Source organism: Culex pipiens, unplaced genomic scaffold, assembly GCF_016801865.2.
Source record: "Culex pipiens pallens isolate TS unplaced genomic scaffold, TS_CPP_V2 Cpp_Un0014, whole genome shotgun sequence".
NCBI lineage: Eukaryota > Metazoa > Arthropoda > Insecta > Diptera > Culicidae > Culex > Culex pipiens.
The window spans coordinates 51,554-64,294 of NW_026292831.1; the positions used below are offsets into that span (position 1 = coordinate 51,554).

Consider the following 12,741-nt stretch of genomic DNA (forward strand, 5'->3'; position numbering starts at 1 on the left):
TACAAAGTTGTAGATATTTCAATTCTCTAAAATTTTGTAGAACATGGCATCGCAATGATTTAGAAACTTTTAACGAAGTGGTGGTATTATCTAAATTTGAGATGAGCTGAAATATTTTCTCGTAAGTTTAATTTAGATGCTACCACAAAAATCCTGAAAACAAAAATTTATTAAGTAAGCTCAACGAATAACAAAAACAACCAGCTCTGCAAACAGTCGAACCTGCGGGGCAAAACAAAAACATAAAATTCACATATCGAAATCGAAAGCAACCTTAAAAATTCCGCACAATCCCTAAGAAAATTAAAAGCAAACAACACACACGATTTCGAACTCAAGTCGTGACTTACCAAATTCTGGTTGACGCCCTCGAGCGTGAGTCCTTCAAACTTTGCCTCGGCGACAATCGTCTTGGGCGTCGTCGTCGTGGAAGTCATCACGACCCCATCGACGGCCCCCCGTTTGGCCCTTCGCACGGTGCCGGGAGTTCCGACGGGGCTGGCCAGTCTGAACTCGCTCATGGTGGGGTGCGTCCCGACGTCTCAGGTTTGGGTTGTTTGTGTGTGTACGAATTAAGGTTTGTTTAGAATAGAACCATATATAGTAATCTGTGAATGAGGAGAGGAAAAGAAGAAAAATAAAATGAATCTGTTGGTATTATGTCATATTAATGCTAATAGAGAAATTCTCTGTGAATTCGATTATTCTTCTAATTTATTGTTTTATTAAAAATTATTGAAGTATTGTACTGATTTCAAACTGCTTAACATTGTTGCCACTATTTATTCTGCTTTTTCTTCTCAATTTTATCAAGAACCTCCAAAGCTAATTAACTCGTCACTTCCGTCGCGCGGTCAAATTTGCAATGGCGCCACCATTTCTGTGTTGTTGCTGTTATTTGCAGAAGACATTTTGGCGCGAAACACTCACACAGCAAACAGCACAGTCCAAAGATGTCAGGAGGAAATGGACCATAAAAGTAGTGGCCCATTTGCAATTCTCTCCACTCTACTGCTGCTACTTTGATGGTGATGGCAAACAAATGGCCAACAAAATGACCCATTCAATTACGGTGTGAATCACTGTTGACCGTCAAAGTGAGATACCGTTCTTGAGGAGGTAATTTTAAGCAGAAGAAATTGCATTGTTTATTTTCGTTTCAAAATTAAGTTCAATTATAATCAGTTTTTCAATAAAATCAAGAAAAAAAAGTTTTTTATGCAGAAATAGTGACTATAACTCTGCAAAAATGTGCCCGTTTTCCAATATCAAAAAATGAAACTACAAATTTTGGAAGGTTGAAAATTTGGATGGTTGAATATTACCTCTTTTTTGAGTAATTTTACTTTAAAAATGTTTATTTTTTTTAAATGATGAAAATTCACCAGAACTATTTAATATGTATTTAATATGAGAAGAAATCCGTAGTAACAGTTCGATAGGGCGAATCTGCGTTTGTAAATAAACAGTCTATCCCTTTTGCTCAAGTGACAGTTCACGTCAAGTAAGAGGGGGATAGACTGCTTGTTTACAAACGCAGATTCGCCCTATTGAATTGTTACTACGGAAATAATAGTTTAAGGTTCTTATTAAGGTCGTAGAAGGTGTCCTTCACTTTTGGGGCAATGATGGTTTTGAATTCAGGTTTCAGAAATAGTAAATTGAATTAAAAAAACGTTACTTAATCCACCCTAGGGTGGTTGGTGCCTTCCTCACATTTAAAGGGTGCTGTCCAAAAAAGACACAAAAGGGCGGTGTTTTTCAGTGTTTTATCAATTTGACTCATTATTCATACCACTAGATTGGGTAGTCAGAGCTTCATATTGCAGGGCACTTAGGTGCTTACAACTTATGATTGGGTAGTCAGATCTCCAATCTAATTCGTGCCTGTTGAAAAGGTATTTTGGTAACCTATCCAACGACAGGTCGCATGAGAAATCCGGACAACGTTTTCATCAAAATATCTGAGATCCGGCCTCCAAAAAGTGCATAAATAACACTTAAGTGCTTATAACTTTTGATAGGGTTGTCAGATCTTCAATGTCTTGGACGCATTGGACAGGTCTTTTGATGACCTATCCAACGACAGGTTGCATGAGAGATCCGGACAACGTTTTCATCAAAATATCTGAGATCCGGCCTCCAAAAAGTGCATAAATAACACTTAAGTGCTTATAACTTTTGATAGGGTTGTCAGTTCTTCAATGTCTTGGATGCATTGGACAGGTCTTTTGATGACCTATCCAACGACAACTCGCATGAGAGATCCGGACAACGTTTTCATCAAAATATCTGAGATCCGGCCTCCAAAAAGTGCATAAATAACACTTAAGTGCTTATAACTTTTGATAGGGTTGTCAGATCTTCAATTTCTTGGACGCATTGGACAGGTCTTTTGATGACCTATCCAACGACAATTCGCATGAGAGATCCGGACAACGTTTTCATCAAAATATCTGAGATCCGGCCTCCAAAAAGTGCATAAATAACACTTAAGTGCTTATAACTTTTGATAGGGTTGTCAGATCTTCAATGTCTTGGACGCATTGGACAGGTCTTTTGATGACCTATCCAACGACAGGTTGCATGAGAGATCCGGACAACGTTTTCATCAAAATATCTGAGATCCGGCCTCCAAAAAGTCCATAAATAACACTTAAGTGCTTATAACTTTTGATAGGGTTGTCAGATCTTCAATGTCTTGGACGCGTTAGAAAGGTCTTTCAAATACCTTTCTAAAAATGTATAGCATGACGGGGTGTCTTACAAAAACCACCCTTTTTACAATCTTCCGGACTTTAGTCAAAATCTTTTTTTTAGCATAACTTTTGAAGTACTTAACTAAACTTCATAATTTTCAATAGGGACTTATGGGACCCCAAGACGGATCGAATGAGACCAAAACGGTCCAAATCGGTTAAGCCAGTCTCAAGATAATCGAGTGCATATTTTTTGGTGCACAGACCCACATCCCTACACACACACACACACACAGACATTTGCTCAGAATTTGATTCTGAGTCGATATGTATACGTGAAGGTGGGTCTAGGAGGTCAAATTAAGAAGTTCGTTTTTCGAGTGATTTTATAGCCTTTCCTCAGTAAAGTGAGGAAGGCAAAAATAATCACGATATGTAAAATGTTTCTCCAAACAACACAAAGAAAACCATTTTTTGATTGATACATTCTGAATCAAGATTTGAATATTTTTCTAAAATAAACATGCCGCCAAATTGTCGATCTAGAATGATGCCTTCCAGAGCCTTAAAATGTTAGGTTGATTTGAAAATTTTGAAAATATTTTTATTCGAGAGGAAAATTCGGAAAATTTTAAGATAGCAAATTTATTTCTACCTCTAAAAATAAATTCAAAAATGTTTTTTGACTTTTTATTTACCACATATCAAACATAAAGTTTTTTTTAAATAAATTCAAAACCTCGCTCATTTTTTCTGAGCACTCTATTTTACACAGCTCAAAAGATATCATTATTTGTCATAAAACATATGAAAATTCGAATTGATGGGTAACTTTCTTTAAGCAACTTTTTTTGAGAACTATTTTTTCTTAAGTTCTACCCAAAACTAAGTTGAATTGGTGTCTTCATTAAATCTAAATCTCTAATCTAAAAATAAAAACTGTCCACGTTCTGAGAATTCCATAAAAACATAGATTGTCCCTTAATAAAAAAAAATACAAAAAGAATCCTCATTCTATGACGAATTGATCAAGTTTTGGAATCTGTGATAACAGATCGGAAAGAGACTTTTTTTAGGAAAAATCAAGTTTTCAAGAATTCAAATGGAGAGTAATCCGTGTTCTTTTTTTTTTGCTTATCCTCGAGATCAGCAACCCCATATAAGTTAAAATTGAGTAGATAGTTCATTGCTTGGACACATTAGAAGATTTTTGAGGTATTTTTTTAGGTCAACGACCCAAAATTTGACAATCAACTAAATTTATGATTCGATGAACACATTTTTTATTGTTTAGGAAGCGTTCTTTCACGTTCTCTTCTGTTTCTTTTAAGGGGTTACATACATGTTGAAAATTACAAAATTTCATATTACTGAACATTAACTAAATCCACTAAAAAGATGATTTTCAATCACTCCTGAAAGTTTCATGAAGATATTTCGTGACTAAACTGAGTAAGAGACGATTTAAGTTCACAATTTTGCCATGCGCAAAGCGAATTGTCAAACTTTGTAAAAGTTTTACTCTAAACGCCGAGTTGAATTACGGGTGCCACGATATCTCGAGATGGGATGAACCAAATTGGCTGAAATTTGTAGTGAAGACTCCCAAGACATTTCCGTGGTCATTACGTAGCCCGATTTTGAAATTTTGCTTTTGAGAAAACACAAAAATCAAAAACTGATGATTTTTTAAATGAAAAACATAAAAATATTTTTATCTTTTTTTTTAATTAAGTTTTTTGAAACTGCTAACTTCAAATAGCTATATCTTAATGTCCTGCAAAAAGATTTAAAAAAAAAGTTTGAATGTGTGCTCATACCAATCTCTGACATTTTTGATGATTTACATGTATGTAACCCCTTAAGAGAAAAAAAAACTTCTTTCAAATATTTTTACATATTACCCAGAATGATTCTATTGAAAATTGTATCAGTACCAGTTTACATCCTAAGTAGAACGATGTAAAAAGAATTAGTTCGCTTTTATTTTGTAGTTTTTGATAAATCTGAGTTTCTTGATAAATGTTCTCTTATTATGGGCGTCAGAGAGTTAAAATGATTTAATCATCTAATTTAGCAATTTAGGCGGGCTTCGATCTAAAAAATCATTTTTTCAACCTGTTTCTGATCTTTAAAAAGCATTGAGAAGAGAAGAGCATAAAACAAAACAAGGATAGTTTTTTTTTTGTAAAACAAGAGTTGCTCAAAATGTCCTCCTAAAAACATAAAAATAAAACCCGAGAAAATAAAATTGGCGTTAGAAGGAAAATCTAGTTTTATTGGCAAAATTTTTACCCCAAGAATAAAGATGCTTCACCAAGTAGTCTACCTTCAGGGGTATTTCATCAACCAACTCAAAGTTTAAAAACCTCCCTCAAACCGACTCGTTTATCGCCCGACTCACTCTATTCTGTGTCGTTTCAACTTGACCTTAAGCTTCTTCAGCCACTCCCCCACACGAAATGCACGCAGTCGGAATTCAAGTCACCCCCTTCCACCACCCACTTTTCCGCTTGATTAAGTCCACGAGCTTTGCTTACCTTCAGCACAGAGTTGCTTCCAAATCTTGGGTGAGCTTTTTTTTAATTTGGTTTTCGCCTCCTACCCACGTTTGTTTTGCTTCGTGATTTATTGTTCAGCGACTTCATGTAAATTTACAGAAGAAGACAACGAACTGATTTGAGGAGAAGGGATGTTGAAGGCTTCGTTTTGACAGAACTTATCTTTTTAATTGGAAAATATAATTTCATATTTTGAAAATATTAAATAGAAAATCACAAAATTTAAAAAAAATAGAAACACAAAACAATAATTCTAGAGTTTTTTTTTATTTCAAAAGGTCCTATAAGCTATTGTGTTTTATATGTTTATAGGACCTATTCAAAAAAAATCTAGAATTATAGGTAGCATGTTCCGAAAAATATCAGCCAGCCCTACTGTGTTGTGTTTACTACAAAGAGGAATCTTTGAACAGATCAGATATCACAGAATCGACAGGAGCGGAAGGATGCGTGGACATACCGTACCAAACTCTGCAGTTTGTAGTTTCAGAACAGTTTAAATAAAATTATGAACACTTTTTTTTAACTTCATCATTTAAAGTAATTTAAAATGAAGAAAAAACACAAAATAGGGAGTTATCTAACACAGCCTTTGAAATGATTTATTACATCACACATCTCTGGAATGCATCTATTACAAATAGAGGAAGCGTCCAATCATTGAAATTTCACGCCTCCACACAATATTTCTCTGCACGTGCACATTAGGGTGCCCAGAAAAAATGACCCCCTGCTCCACAAGCGAAAAACGGGTTTTTGGGTTATTTTAAGCATCTGTGTTAATTTTAAGCAAAATTGGATGAGATTAACCCATTGATACTCGAGCCTAAAGTTGGCGAAAAAAATGTTTTTCATACAAAAATGACTTTTTTAAATCGCTAATAACTTTTCAGGATCGATTTTTACAGCTTTGGTGTGTTCTACAAAGTTGTAGAGCATTAAATTTTCAATAAGAATCTCACTTTTGGGAATATTTGGATGGAAGTAGCGCACCGTGCAGACCAAACCGTAAGAATCTTGGGTTTTCCATACATTTTTTCGATTTTTCCCATACAAACTTCACCTCCGAGTATCAATGGGTAAATGATGACCGATTTTGCTCATATTTGGCACAGAGTCCTAAAATAGGTCAAGGAACAATATTCAGCTTGTGGAGCGAGGTTTTGAAAAAAAGTCCCATATTCTGGGCACCCTAGTGCACATCCATCAATGGATGGGTAATCAAATGCGGAACTCCACAAATGCCGTTTTCAGCCAATGTTACAATTAAAGCCGCTTACATGACTATCATCGCAAAATTCCCGCTAATGACATTCCGACCAACTAACAAACTTTGCGTGGGGGGTTTCCAAAGCGTTAGTAAACTTCATTGTTGGCAATTGGATTGCACGTTACGCCCATCGCATTGCCAGTTTTGTTTTGCTTCTGGACAAAACAGGTTTGAACGAGATAACAAAAAAAAAATATAATAGAAAGAGACCCTGACAAGGTCAATATCATGTTCGACGAATGAATGAATGAATGCAAATTTATGGAAATTTGTCGCATTGCTAAGCGCACTAACAACAGTCACAAGTTAGTGGAGCTGGACAATAATGACAACAAACGCTCGAATGATGTCACGTCACGTCAGTGGTTCAGTAACTTAGCTCAGGTGGCGCGAGTCACTTCATAAGTGGAACTTTGTTGCAAACCCTTAGCGACCCAAGGATCATTTGAATAGTAAAACCAGAAACTCTGATCAAATTGAAAAAAAAACATGAAAATTTAAGAGCCAATGGATCAAAATGGTTTGAGAAATAATTAATTTTTATTTGTTGCTTTAAACGCCATAAGTGTGTGTTTTCAACAATTTCAAATGTTATGGTTGATTTTTTTTTAATTGATTTTATTCAATATTTTGTAACATTGCAGAATTATTTTTAGAGTGTATCAATATTCTACAAAGTTATTGAGCAGACAGTAACATAAATTTTGATTTTGATGCTGGGTTTGCTTGTAACCATCACAAGTACCGTAAAACGGGGTGACTTTGATAGATTTGAGATTTTTTAGAAAAAAAGAAGAGTACAAATTGAATGATATCAAATCATACTGACCTTGGTAGGAAGTGTTCAAAGTACCTCAAGAAGACCTTTTTAATAAAATTTGAAAACTTCAAAAAGTTAAATAACTATAATTAAGAAAATAGCATAGCATAGCATTATTTTAATCTTCACAAAGTGTCATTATTTTTCTCCATTTTTGGACAATTTTCCATTAGGAGAAAGTAAAATAAGTTTGTAAAAATAAATATTATGCGTTTTTGAAACATAATTTAAATTTACCTCCACATTTATAGGCATTTTCAGTAGAACAAATTTCATGTAAAAATTAAAAATTTTAGATAAGTGCTACGAATTGAGTTTAAAATGAAATATAAATCTATGATTTTATTAACAAAACTAGTTTTAACGAATTTTAGGCATAATTCAGACTTTTTAACAATTTTACCTAAAATGTATATGTATTTTGATAAAAAGCTTATAAACTTAGTTAACTAAATATAAACATTGATTTTTTTTTTCTTTAAAACTATATCAGCAACCTTAGTGATGGTACATTTGACGTAAAAATGAAATTTGAACACCTTTAATCTGATTTTAACAAGAAAAACTATGACTATCAAAGTCACCCCGGAATTCAAATAAAACATTTTAAGCATATGCTATCTCCGAATTGCTAAACACATTGTTAAAACATAATCAAAACGTAAAAAAACATTTAACAGATCTGTGAGTAAAATATCAATCAAAGTGGAACGAAAACCGAGAAAAGTATGACCGAAATTGCAAGCAATTTGAATTGCAGCGATTTCAAAAGGGTGTAGCTACAAAACATCACTGTTAACACGAAATTTGATTTCAGATTCGGATTCAGCGGCCAAAATTACTATAAGAAAGCATACCCTGACCTTTGCGGCACATGCTTGCAACATCGTGTAATTAGTAGGCTTTGCTTCTGAATTCTGAGAAATTTTGAAAATTGGCACTTTTTTTCTCACTAAATCGCAAATATCTCGGCTCTGGTGTCGAAATTGCATTTTCTCAGAGGGAAAAATGTTCGCCATGAAATTTCCTACAAGCTGCATATAACGGTTTTACTGGGAAAAATAGGCTACCCTAAATTAAATGAGCATTTCTGAAAAAAGTTTCGAAAAATGTGATTTTTTTCGACATAAATCCGCATGGGAGAGTCCAAAAACTTAGGTTTTGGTCCAATATTGATAGTGCATCTTAATCTATGGACAAAAACCTATCGTTTGAAGACTCAATACTCACCAGATTGAATCAGTTTTTGTATTGATTCCAAGTGATTTAAGAAAATTTGTTCCCAAAGGTGACTTTTTTCAGTAAATCGACTAGGGGGTGCGAGAAAGTATTTTATTATTTTGACAAAGAACTTTGTCCTAAGGTTTCTATACGGGGTGTCAATCCAAAATTTTCGCGAAGCGAAAACGTTACGTGACGAATTCCCCTCTCGGCAAATTTCCCCTCTTTTTGGTGCACGCTGGTTGGTTGAACAAACGTTTCCCAATCAGTCAATATAGAGACGTGAGATTGATGTATCTAAAATCACCCCCACTCTACCTCATAATTTTCGGATCGTCGACGCGGCAAAAAGCGAATAAGGAGATGTAGGAGAATGGGTGCAAAAAGGCGGGGCATACGTCCCCGATCTAAATTAACAAAACTCGGCTCGGTCGGTCCCGAAAATTCAGTCTGTTGCTGGCCGTCGACGAGACCACATCAGGAGCAGATGGCCTGGTGGCCCGTTTGCAGACGGCCTGGAGGCCCGGGAGCAGATAGCCTGGAGGCATGAACACGCCAAGACATGCCAGCCGGCATGATCGGGAATTGGAATTGGCCACCACATTTCGGCAGTAGTGGCCACCACCTGGAGTGGCCGGAGGCCCCGGGGATGTTCCGATGGGGGGACATTTGCGGAACCATAAGAGTTGGGGCAATATGGGTATCAAACTGTAGGGTTTTTGATACTGGATATGAAATTTGACATTTCGGCAGTAGTGGCCACAATCCGGAGTGGCCGGAGGCCCCTCGGATGTTCCGATGGGGGGACATTTGCCGAACCATAAGAGTTGGGGCAATATGGGTATCAAACTTTAAGGTTTTTGATACTGAACATGAAATTTGACATTTCAGCAGTAGTGGCCACAATCCGGAGGGCCCCGCGGATGTTCCGATGGGGGGACATTTGCGGAACCATAAGAGTTGGGGCAATATGGGTATCAAACTTTAGGGATTTTGATACTGGATATGAAATTTGACATTTCGGCAGTAGTGGCCACAATCCGGAGTGGCCGGAGGCCCCTCGGATGTTCCGATGGGGGGACATTTGCCGAACCATAAGAGTTGGGGCAATATGGGTATCAAACTTTAAGGTTTTTGATACTGAACATGAAATTTGACATTTCAGCAGTAGTGGCCACAATCCGGAGGGCCCCGCGGATGTTCCGATGGGGGGACATTTGCGGAACCATAAGAGTTGGGGCAATATGGGTATCAAACTTTAGGGTTTTTGATACTGGATATGAAATTTGACATTTCGGCAGTAGTGGCCACCACCTGGAGTGGCCGGAGGCCCCGCGGATGTTCCGATGGGGGGACATTTGCGGAACCATAAGAGTTGGGGCAATATGGGTATCAAACTGTAGGGTTTTTGATACTGGATATGAAATTTGACATTTCGGCAGTAGTGGCCACCACCTGGAGTGGCCGGAGGCCCCGGGGATGTTCCGATGGGGGGACATTTGCCGAACCATAAGAGTTGGGGCAATATGGGTATCAAACTGTAGGGTTTTTGATACTGCACATGAAATTTGACATTTTGGCAGTAGTGGCCACCACCTGGAGTGGCCGGAGGCCCCGGGGATTTTCCGATAGGGGGACATTTGCCGAACCATAAGAGTTGGGGCAATATGGGTATGAAACTTTAAGGTTTTTGATACTGAACATGAAATTTGACATTTCAGCAGTAGTGGCCACAATCCGGAGGGCCCCGCGGATGTTCCGATGGGGGGACATTTGCGGAACCATAAGAGTTGGGGCAATATGGGTATCAAACTTTAGGGTTTTTGATACTGGACATGAAATTTGACATTTTGGCAGTAGTGGCCACCACCTGGAGTGGCCGGAGGCCCCGGGGATGTTCCGATGGGGGGACATTTGCCGAACCATAAGAGTTGGGGCAATATGGGTATCAAACTGTAGGGTTTTTGATACTGCACATGAAATTTGAAATTTTGGCAGTAGTGGCCACCACCTGGAGTGGCCGGAGGCCCCGGGGATTTTCCGATAGGGGGACATTTGCCGAACCATAAGAGTTGGGGCAATATGGGTATCAAACTTTAAGGTTTTTGATACTGAACATGAAATTTGACATTTCAGCAGTAGTGGCCACAATCCGGAGGGCCCCGCGGATGTTCCGATGGGGGGACATTTGCGGAACCATAAGAGTTGGGGCAATATGGGTATCAAACTTTAGGGTTTTTGATACTGGATATGAAATTTGACATTTCGGCAGTAGTGGCCACCACCTGGAGTGGCCGGAGGCCCCGGGGATGTTCCGATGGGGGGACATTTGCCGAACCATAAGAGTTGGGGCAATATGGGTATCAAACTGTAGGGTTTTTGATACTGCACATGAAATTTGAAATTTTGGCAGTAGTGGCCACCACCTGGAGTGGCCGGAGGCCCCGGGGATTTTCCGATAGGGGGACATTTGCCGAACCATAAGAGTTGGGGCAATATGGGTATCAAACTTTAAGGTTTTTGATACTGAACATGAAATTTGACATTTCAGCAGTAGTGGCCACAATCCGGAGGGCCCCGCGGATGTTCCGATGGGGGGACATTTGCGGAACCATAAGAGTTGGGGCAATATGGGTATCAAACTGTAGGGTTTTTGATACTGGATATGAAATTTGACATTTCGGCAGTAGTGGCCACAATCCGGAGTGGCCGGAGGCCCCGCGGATGTTCCGATGGGGGGACATTTGCCGAACCATAAGAGTTGGGGCAATATGGGTATCAAACTTTAAGGTTTTTGATACTGAACATGAAATTTGACATTTCAGCAGTAGTGGCCACAATCCGGAGGGCCCCGCGGATGTTCCGATGGGGGGACATTTGCGGAACCATAAGAGTTGGGGCAATATGGGTATCAAACTGTAGGGTTTTTGATACTGGATATGAAATTGGACATTTCTGCAGTAGTGGCCACCACCTGGAGTGGCCGGAGGCCCCGGGGATGTTCCGATTGGGGGACATTTGCCGAACCATAAGAGTTGGGGCAATATGGGTATCAAACTGTAGGGTTTTTGATACTGGATATGAAATTTGACATTTCGGCAGTAGTGGCCACAATCCGGAGTGGCCGGAGGCCCCGCGGATGTTCCGATGGGGGGACATTTGCCGAACCATAAGAGTTGGGGCAATATGGGTATCAAACTTTAAGGTTTTTGATACTGAACATGAAATTTGACATTTCAGCAGTAGTGGCCACAATCCGGAGGGCCCCGCGGATGTTCCGATGGGGGGACATTTGCGGAACCATAAGAGTTGGGGCAATATGGGTATCAAACTTTAGGGTTTTTGATACTGGATATGAAATTTGACATTTCGGCAGTAGTGGCCACCACCTGGAGTGGCCGGAGGCCCCGCGGATGTTCCGATGGGGGGACATTTGCGGAACCATAAGAGTTGGGGCAATATGGGTATCAAACTTTAGGGTTTTTGATACTGGATATGAAATTTGACATTTCGGCAGTAGTGGCCACAATCCGGAGTGGCCGGAGGCCCCGCGGATGTTCCGATGGGGGGACATTTGCCGAACCATAAGAGTTGGGGCAATATGGGTATCAAACTGTAGGGTTTTGATACTGGATATGAAATTTGACATTTTGGCAGAAGTGGCCACCACCTGGAGTGGCCGGAGGCCCCGGGGATGTTCCGATAGGGGGACATTTGCCGAACCATAAGAGTTGGGGCAATATGGGTATCAAACTTTAAGGTTTTTGATACTGAACATGAAATTTGACATTTCAGCAGTAGTGGCCACAATCCGGAGGGCCCCGCGGATGTTCCGATGGGGGGACATTTGCGGAACCATAAGAGTTGGGGCAATATGGGTATCAAACTTTAGGGTTTTTGATACTGGACATAAAATTTGACATTTTGGCAGTAGTGGCCACCACCTGGAGTGGCCGGAGGCCCCGGGGATGTTCCGATGGGGGAACATTTGCCGAACCATAAGAGTTGGGGCAATATGGGTATCAAACTTTAGGGTTTTTGATACTGAATATGAAATTTGACATTTCGGCAGTAGTGACCACAATCCGGAGTGGCCGGAGGCCCCGCGGATGTTCCGATGGGGGGACATTTGCCGAACCATAAGAGTTGGGGCAATATGGGTATCAAACT

The 12,741-nt window shown here is 39.2% G+C and overlaps 1 long non-coding RNA gene across 1 annotated transcript in view; it reads right to left on the reverse strand.

The window, feature by feature from the left end:
* Positions 1–218: 218 nt before the first annotated feature.
* LOC120430732 (uncharacterized) overlaps positions 219–12,741 on the reverse strand; it is a 30,978-nt gene continuing 18,455 nt past the window's right edge. The window contains exon 3 of the long non-coding RNA XR_005607720.2: positions 219–608. This is a non-coding gene — a long non-coding RNA (uncharacterized LOC120430732). The remainder of the gene's footprint in view (positions 609–12,741) is intronic.